We start from the raw sequence: 6,759 nt of genomic DNA, 5'->3' as shown, positions 1-6,759 counted from the left end.
TTGGATGTCAACCAATTATTTTTGGTACAGTGACTCTGTATATTACTACCATCTTATTTTGATACTTCCTGCATCATTCAATATTGTTGCTAAGTGTTATTGAGTCAGTTTTGACTCATAGAAACTCTGTATGGAGTTTCCAAGGATAATTATGAGTCAGGCTGCTAACCGGAAGGTTAGCAATTCAAAACAACCAGCTGGAGCAAAAGGCTCCATATTTCTCTTTCAGAGCATCTGGTGGTCTCAAACAGCCAACCTCATGGTTTGCAGTCTAGTGCTTATCGTATGGAGCCACCATGCTCCTCAATTTAATACAAAGTGCCTAATTAATAATAATTTATTAAGTATTAATAATTTATTAAGTAATAATGGTCACTAAGGAGTCCTAGTCTGGTACTGTAAGATAAGCACTAGACTGCTTTTCATAAGGTTGGTCGTTCAAACCCACGAGTCACTCCTCAGAAACCCTACAAACGGTTGCTATGAGTCATAACCAACTCAACTGTACTTAACAACAATGCTCATTAAATATTGTCTTTCATTACCCCTGCTCTGTGCCTCCCAACCTTGAAAATATTTAATACATTACACTGTCCATAATCGATTTATATCACCTCTGTACATTACAAGGAACCCTGGTGGTTTTATGGGTTAGGTATTGGGTTACTAATCACAAAGTCAATGATTCAAGCCCATCAAAAACTCTGTGAGATGTCATCTGCTCCCATAAAGATTCACAGTCTTAGAAACCTTATTTAGGGTTGCGATGAGTCGGAATCTACTCAATGGCAATGGGTGGGCCATACACCACACTATAATTTCTTTGAGTATACATACTTTGTCTTAAATTTGATTTGATTTTTTTAGCACCTAATCTATCATTAAAGAGCTCTGGTGATAGTGTAGTGTAGTGAGTTGTGGTAGTGTAGTGAGTTATGAGTCAGGCTGCTAACCACAAGGTTAGCAGTTCAAAACTACCAGCCACTCCATGAGAGAAAGATGAGACTTTCTGCTCCTGTAAAGATTTATAGCCTCAGAAAACCTATACAGAGCCGCTGTGAGTTAAAACTGACTCCACAACACACCACCACCATTACCACCAGACTGTCATTAAGCACAAAGAGATTGCTGAGTAAAAGACTATGAAGGAATGAATACAATCAATCCATTGTATAGATGTAGAATAGTACCATAGTTCTTAACCTTTGGACAATGAGAATCTGATCCTTTGTAGAATTAACTGCTTAAAGAACAGACAAGATTAAAAGTCTTAATATAGCACCAGGTATCAGAAACCAATGCTGCATGTAGTTGAAGGAACTAGGCATTAGTGGGATTGAGTAACAAACATTGCAAGAAAGCAACAGCAACAGGGCATCTCTCAAGTCAATGCATAAATTTCCCAAAGCAAGTCCCTGGTACATCTTTTATGTAACATCAAGCAAAAGTGATTATCTCTGAGCCATTCTTGGAGTTTGAAGAAATGAAACTCAACAAAATACTATATTATTATCATTGTTGTTTTTAAGTGTCATCAAGTTGATTCCAATTTATAGTAATCCTGTATAGAGTTTCTGAGGAGCAGTTGGTGGTTTTAAACTATTGATATTGTGGTTAGTAGTTAAGTATTTATCCTACAGCAGCACACTATTACCAGACAAAAGGTCCGACCACTAGCCATTGCCATCAATCATGGAAAAGGGGTGCGAATCAAGATAGGTTTTATTGACAGATCTGGAAGACAGTGAGATGTCTCTCAAATACAGTATTACTTTCCCCCATATGGTTGGAGTTCTTATACCCTTTTGGGTATCATTTCATCTGTTCTTGTCATATTCTTGCCCCCGAGTTTAATGGCTCTCCTATCCAGGAGCACAATCTGTATTCCACCAGTTCACAACCCTTTACATCCTGGAAGTAACTGCCCCCAGCCCATGTCAAACAATGTTAATGGTTTACTGAAGACATCTGGGCACCAGATACATTCCTTCTTTTGAGGCATGAAATCATAACATTCTGTTTTCCTTCCCAGTTTGCTTCTTTATTTTAAGTTTAAATTATCAATACAGCACTAAATCATTCAACCTATATATGACGGGAACACAAATACAGGGATAAGATAGTCAAGGCAGTAATGATCAGAAACAATGATTAAAAGGGTTTAAACATATATGACACAAAAAAAATGCATTAACATTCTTTTCTCAACACCAGGACTCCACAATTATCATTGTCATTTTTCTTAAGTATCATTGAGTCCATTGTAATTCATAGCAATCCTACATAGGATTTCCAAGAAGAGACCGGTGAGTTTGAACAACCCACTTTGTAGTTAGCAGTCCAATGCTGATCCTACAGTGCTACAATTCGTGGATTGTGAATGAATCTTTCATTATCTTACATATACTACTATTTCATTATAACTGCCATTCCTTAGCTTTCTTTGGATACTAAATAGTGCTCTATATTAAAATTTCTAACAACATTGCTGTTTTAAAATAAAGCTATAATTTTCCTGGTATAAATAAACACAATACACATAAACTGCCATTTAATTATATTCCTATGTACATTCAGTTGTCAAACTTTCTTGAACAAAGATTAAGAACTTTTAGTTATTAACAATTTTTATTTTTATTCTAATTTTATATTTTCTCTTTTCATAGAGATGTGGACTCACTCATTAGCATTTCTTTATAACAAATATTCTTAAAATCAGATTTGTTTATTTTATACATATAGGCTGTTGCTGCTGTTATGTGCTGTCAGATCAGCTCTACCTCATTGTTGTTGTTGTTATGTGCCTGCAATTCAATTCCTACTCAAAGCAACCCTGTATAGAGTTTGTCAGTGGTGGCTGAGGAGCTTGAACCATTGACTTTGAGGTTCAAACTGACTTGCGGTCCATCACATTAACCCACGATGCCACACCAGGACTCCATAGCGACCTTATATAAGATTTCTGAGACTATAAATCTTTATGGAAGCAGAAAGCCTCATGTATCTTTCTCTTACAGAATAACTGGAAGATTCAAACTACTGACCTTGCAGTTAGCAGCCCAGCTCATAATCCACTATGCTATCAGAGCTCCTTCATGAGCCATTAGAGAAGAAATTAAAATACTATGCTTGTGGGCAGAATGAAAAACATATGTAGTATTATGATATAAGTAGTGAAATACATATATAGCTTTAAAGGCAAGTTAATTAGATGTGTAAATCAATAAAAATGTGTAAATGTCTTAAAAGGTCATATGAATTTTTAGTGGCCTAACCCTCACTTGTTGGTAAGAGGGATCTGAATGGCCAATTAAATAAGAGAAAATTTGACTGGCTGATTATGAGAAGTCAAAACATTGCTAGCCCGCCTGACTAAACAAATAGAATAAATATTGGTAAAGAGGAAAATCAAAATAGAGTAGAAACAAATTGATCAAAATAGAGAATAAGCTTAACTTTAAAGATAATTGAGTTGGATGTTGCAACAGGAATAGAAATCACAACAAACATTTGTACAGTTGTGGTTGTTGTTGGTAAGTGCCATCAAGTTGATTCTAACCCATAGCCACCCTGTATAGGGTTTCCGAAGGGCAGCTGGTGATCTTGAACCACCAACCTTGCAGTTCAAATGGCTTTGCAGTCTGGAGCATTAACTCACAGCGCCTCACCAGGACTCCGTTTTGTACAATACTTGGAGATATATGAATTTAGTTCAAGGAGAACATAACAGAAATAAAAATCACATATGAAAATCTTAATTAGGATAAGAATGAAAGGTAAGACATAGTTAAGAACTCATAGTAGATATTTAGAACAAGGTGGTAGAAGATGCAAATGGAGCACATAAAGAAAAAGAAGCAGTCATAATCCATGAGAAAATATAATTGAAACAGCACTGGGACCCTTGGGCTGGGTAAAGATCACAATCAGAAGCTAGTGATGATTTGGAGCACACTGGAAGTTCTCAGCTTTGTCTGGGTCATCATTATTTCAGAACCTATCAATTTCCTCAGTGGAGCCAGGAAACACAATATAAATGTAACTCTTTAAGTTCCGTATTGCATTTTGCCTGTGCCCTGTCTACTTGATGGTGGATGTAGGACTAAATTGTTGCTCACCCCCCATAACAGTTTATGTGAAGTAGCCACATTGGCTGGCAGCTATATTTTTTTTTTTTGGCAGGAGGCCTTCCCAACTTGTTCAAAAACATAAGTTCTTCTTATCAATAAAGGATACCTTCTATCAACCTCCAAACAAGAAACGTATTGCTTTACTTAGGATGCATCAGAATAAGTAGACTGCTGGAATAACCCTAAAATATAAATGAATGAGCAAAACCAAAGTTGATATTTCTCACAAAGTCTTTTGTAGTTTAAGTAGCTTTCTAAGACAAATGTCCTGTCTTCCATGATGCAGCAATCAAAGAAACTTTGATCTTGTGACACTACTCCCTCAATACATAGGCTGTTTAAAAAGAAGTTGGCATGAAAATGCTTAAGGAGATGGATTAAGCATGGGCTCAAACATCTTGCATGACAATGCAAGTTAGCACACCTCTGGCCACACTTTTGACACTCTATCAAAACTTTGTTTTGAGGTGTTACACCATCCTCCCTATAGTCCTGATATTACTCCATCGAACTTTGAACTGGTTGGTCCCCTGAAAGTAACCCTTTGAGGACAAAGATTCACCTTTGATGAAGTGAAACCAGCAGTGCATTCAGCTCAGCCTAAAACATTTTTTTTAATACAGGAATATGAATGCTTGCTTACCGATAAACAAAGGGTATTGAAGGTGATTGTCAAAAAATGATGTATTTGTCTTTTCTAAAAGTTGATTAAAATAAATTCTACAGTCCAGAAAAAAAAAAAAAAAAAAAGAGTGGGCTCAAATGCAGCAACAATTGTGGTGATGGCACAGAAGTAGGCAGTGTTTCATTTTGTTGTAATGGGGTCCTATGAGTCAGAGTTCAAAGGTACCTAACTACAACATGTTATTCTGGGACTGATTATTTTCTTTCATGTAAATTTGGTGTGTTCCCTAGAGTCCCCTTCCTTGTATAGTTCCCAATCAGAAGTGACCAAAAGAGAAATGTTCACTCACTAGATTTGAAATGCAAAGGTACAATATCAGTGATTATATACTGAAAGTCATTATGGTTAGAGATAGAGACAGATGTAGAGCTATTGGCATATTCCATCTTGTCTTCATTTTCATTACACTGAGAGACAGATGTAAAGGTGCAGGAGATTCTAACCTCCTGTTGCTCACTGTTCCACCACTTGTATGTCAGTTTGTCACACTGTGGTGGTTTGCATGTTGTTGCAATGCCAGCAGTATTTTGAATGCTAGTGGGGTCACCATGATGGACAGGTTGTAGCTGAGCTTCCAGACTAAGACAGACTCAGAAAAAGGAGAGGCGAACTACTTCTGAATAATTAGCCACCGAAAACCTTATAAACAGTAATGAAACACTGTCAGATAGCACTAGAATATTGAATATTGAAATATGGTGAATAGCATCAGAATACTGTTGATATAGTGCCAGAAGATGAGCTCCATGGGTAGGAAGGTACTCAAAATGAGTCTGGAGAAGAGATGACGCCTCAATGTATAGTTGAACTTAATGATGGAGTAAATCTTTCCAGACCTTCATTTTCTGATGGGGTACAACTCAAAATGAGGAGAAACAGCTCCAATAGTAATTGGAACATGTGTAAATCTAGGAAAATTGAAAATTTTCAAAAATGAAATGGAACACATGAACATTGATATCCTAGGCATTAGTGAGCTTAAATGGACTGGTATTGGCCATTTTGAATCTGACAATCACATGGTTTACTACGCCAGAAATGAAAAATTGAAGAGGAATGGTATCACATTCATCATCAAAAAGAACATTTCAAGATCCATCTTGAAGTATAATACCATCTGTTATAGGATACTATGCATATACCCACAATGAAAACCAGTTAATACCACTATTATTCAAATTTATGTTCCAACCATTAAAGTCAGTGATGATGAAATTAAAGAATTCTGCCAACTTCTTAGGTTTGAAATTGATCAAACATGCAATTAACCAATGATTTCTTCATTTGAAACATAAAAGATAATTATACACATGGACTTCACTAAATGGAATACACAGACATCAAATTGACTACATATATGGAAGAGACAACCAAAACAAGGCCAGGATCAAATTGAGATAGATCATCAATTGCTCATATGCAAGTTCAGGTTGAAGCTGAAGAAAATTAAAACAAGTCCTCAAGAACCAAAATATGACCTTGAGCATATCCCACCTGAATTTAGAGATCATCCCAAGAACATATTTGATGTACTAGACACTAATGACCAAAGACTAGAAGAGTCGTGGGATGGCACCAAGAATATTGTACAGGAAGAAAGCAAAAGGTCTTTAAGAAGGCAAGAAAGAAAGAAAATAACAAAATGGATGTCAGAAGATACTCTAAAATTTGCAATCTAATTTGTAGTGGTCACTGTGGGAGCTCACAGCTATTGACAAGCTTTGAGAAAAATTATGAGACTGGCATGTATCTGAAATTGTTGTTAAGTACTGTCAAATCAATTATGCTTATAGCTACCTTGTATAAAGTTATAAGGCTGTAAATCTTTGCAGAAGCAGAAACTTCATCTTTCTCCTGAGGACTGGCTCATGGGCTCAAACTGACAACCTGGAGGTTTGCAGTTCAGTCTTAATCCTGCAGAGTCATGAATACAAGAAAAAAAAA

The sequence above is a fragment of the Chrysochloris asiatica genome, unplaced genomic scaffold (assembly GCF_000296735.1).
Source record: "Chrysochloris asiatica unplaced genomic scaffold, ChrAsi1.0 scaffold00059, whole genome shotgun sequence".
In the NCBI taxonomy this organism is placed as follows: domain Eukaryota; kingdom Metazoa; phylum Chordata; class Mammalia; order Afrosoricida; family Chrysochloridae; genus Chrysochloris; species Chrysochloris asiatica.
Note: the sequence above shows the minus strand (reverse complement) of the source record.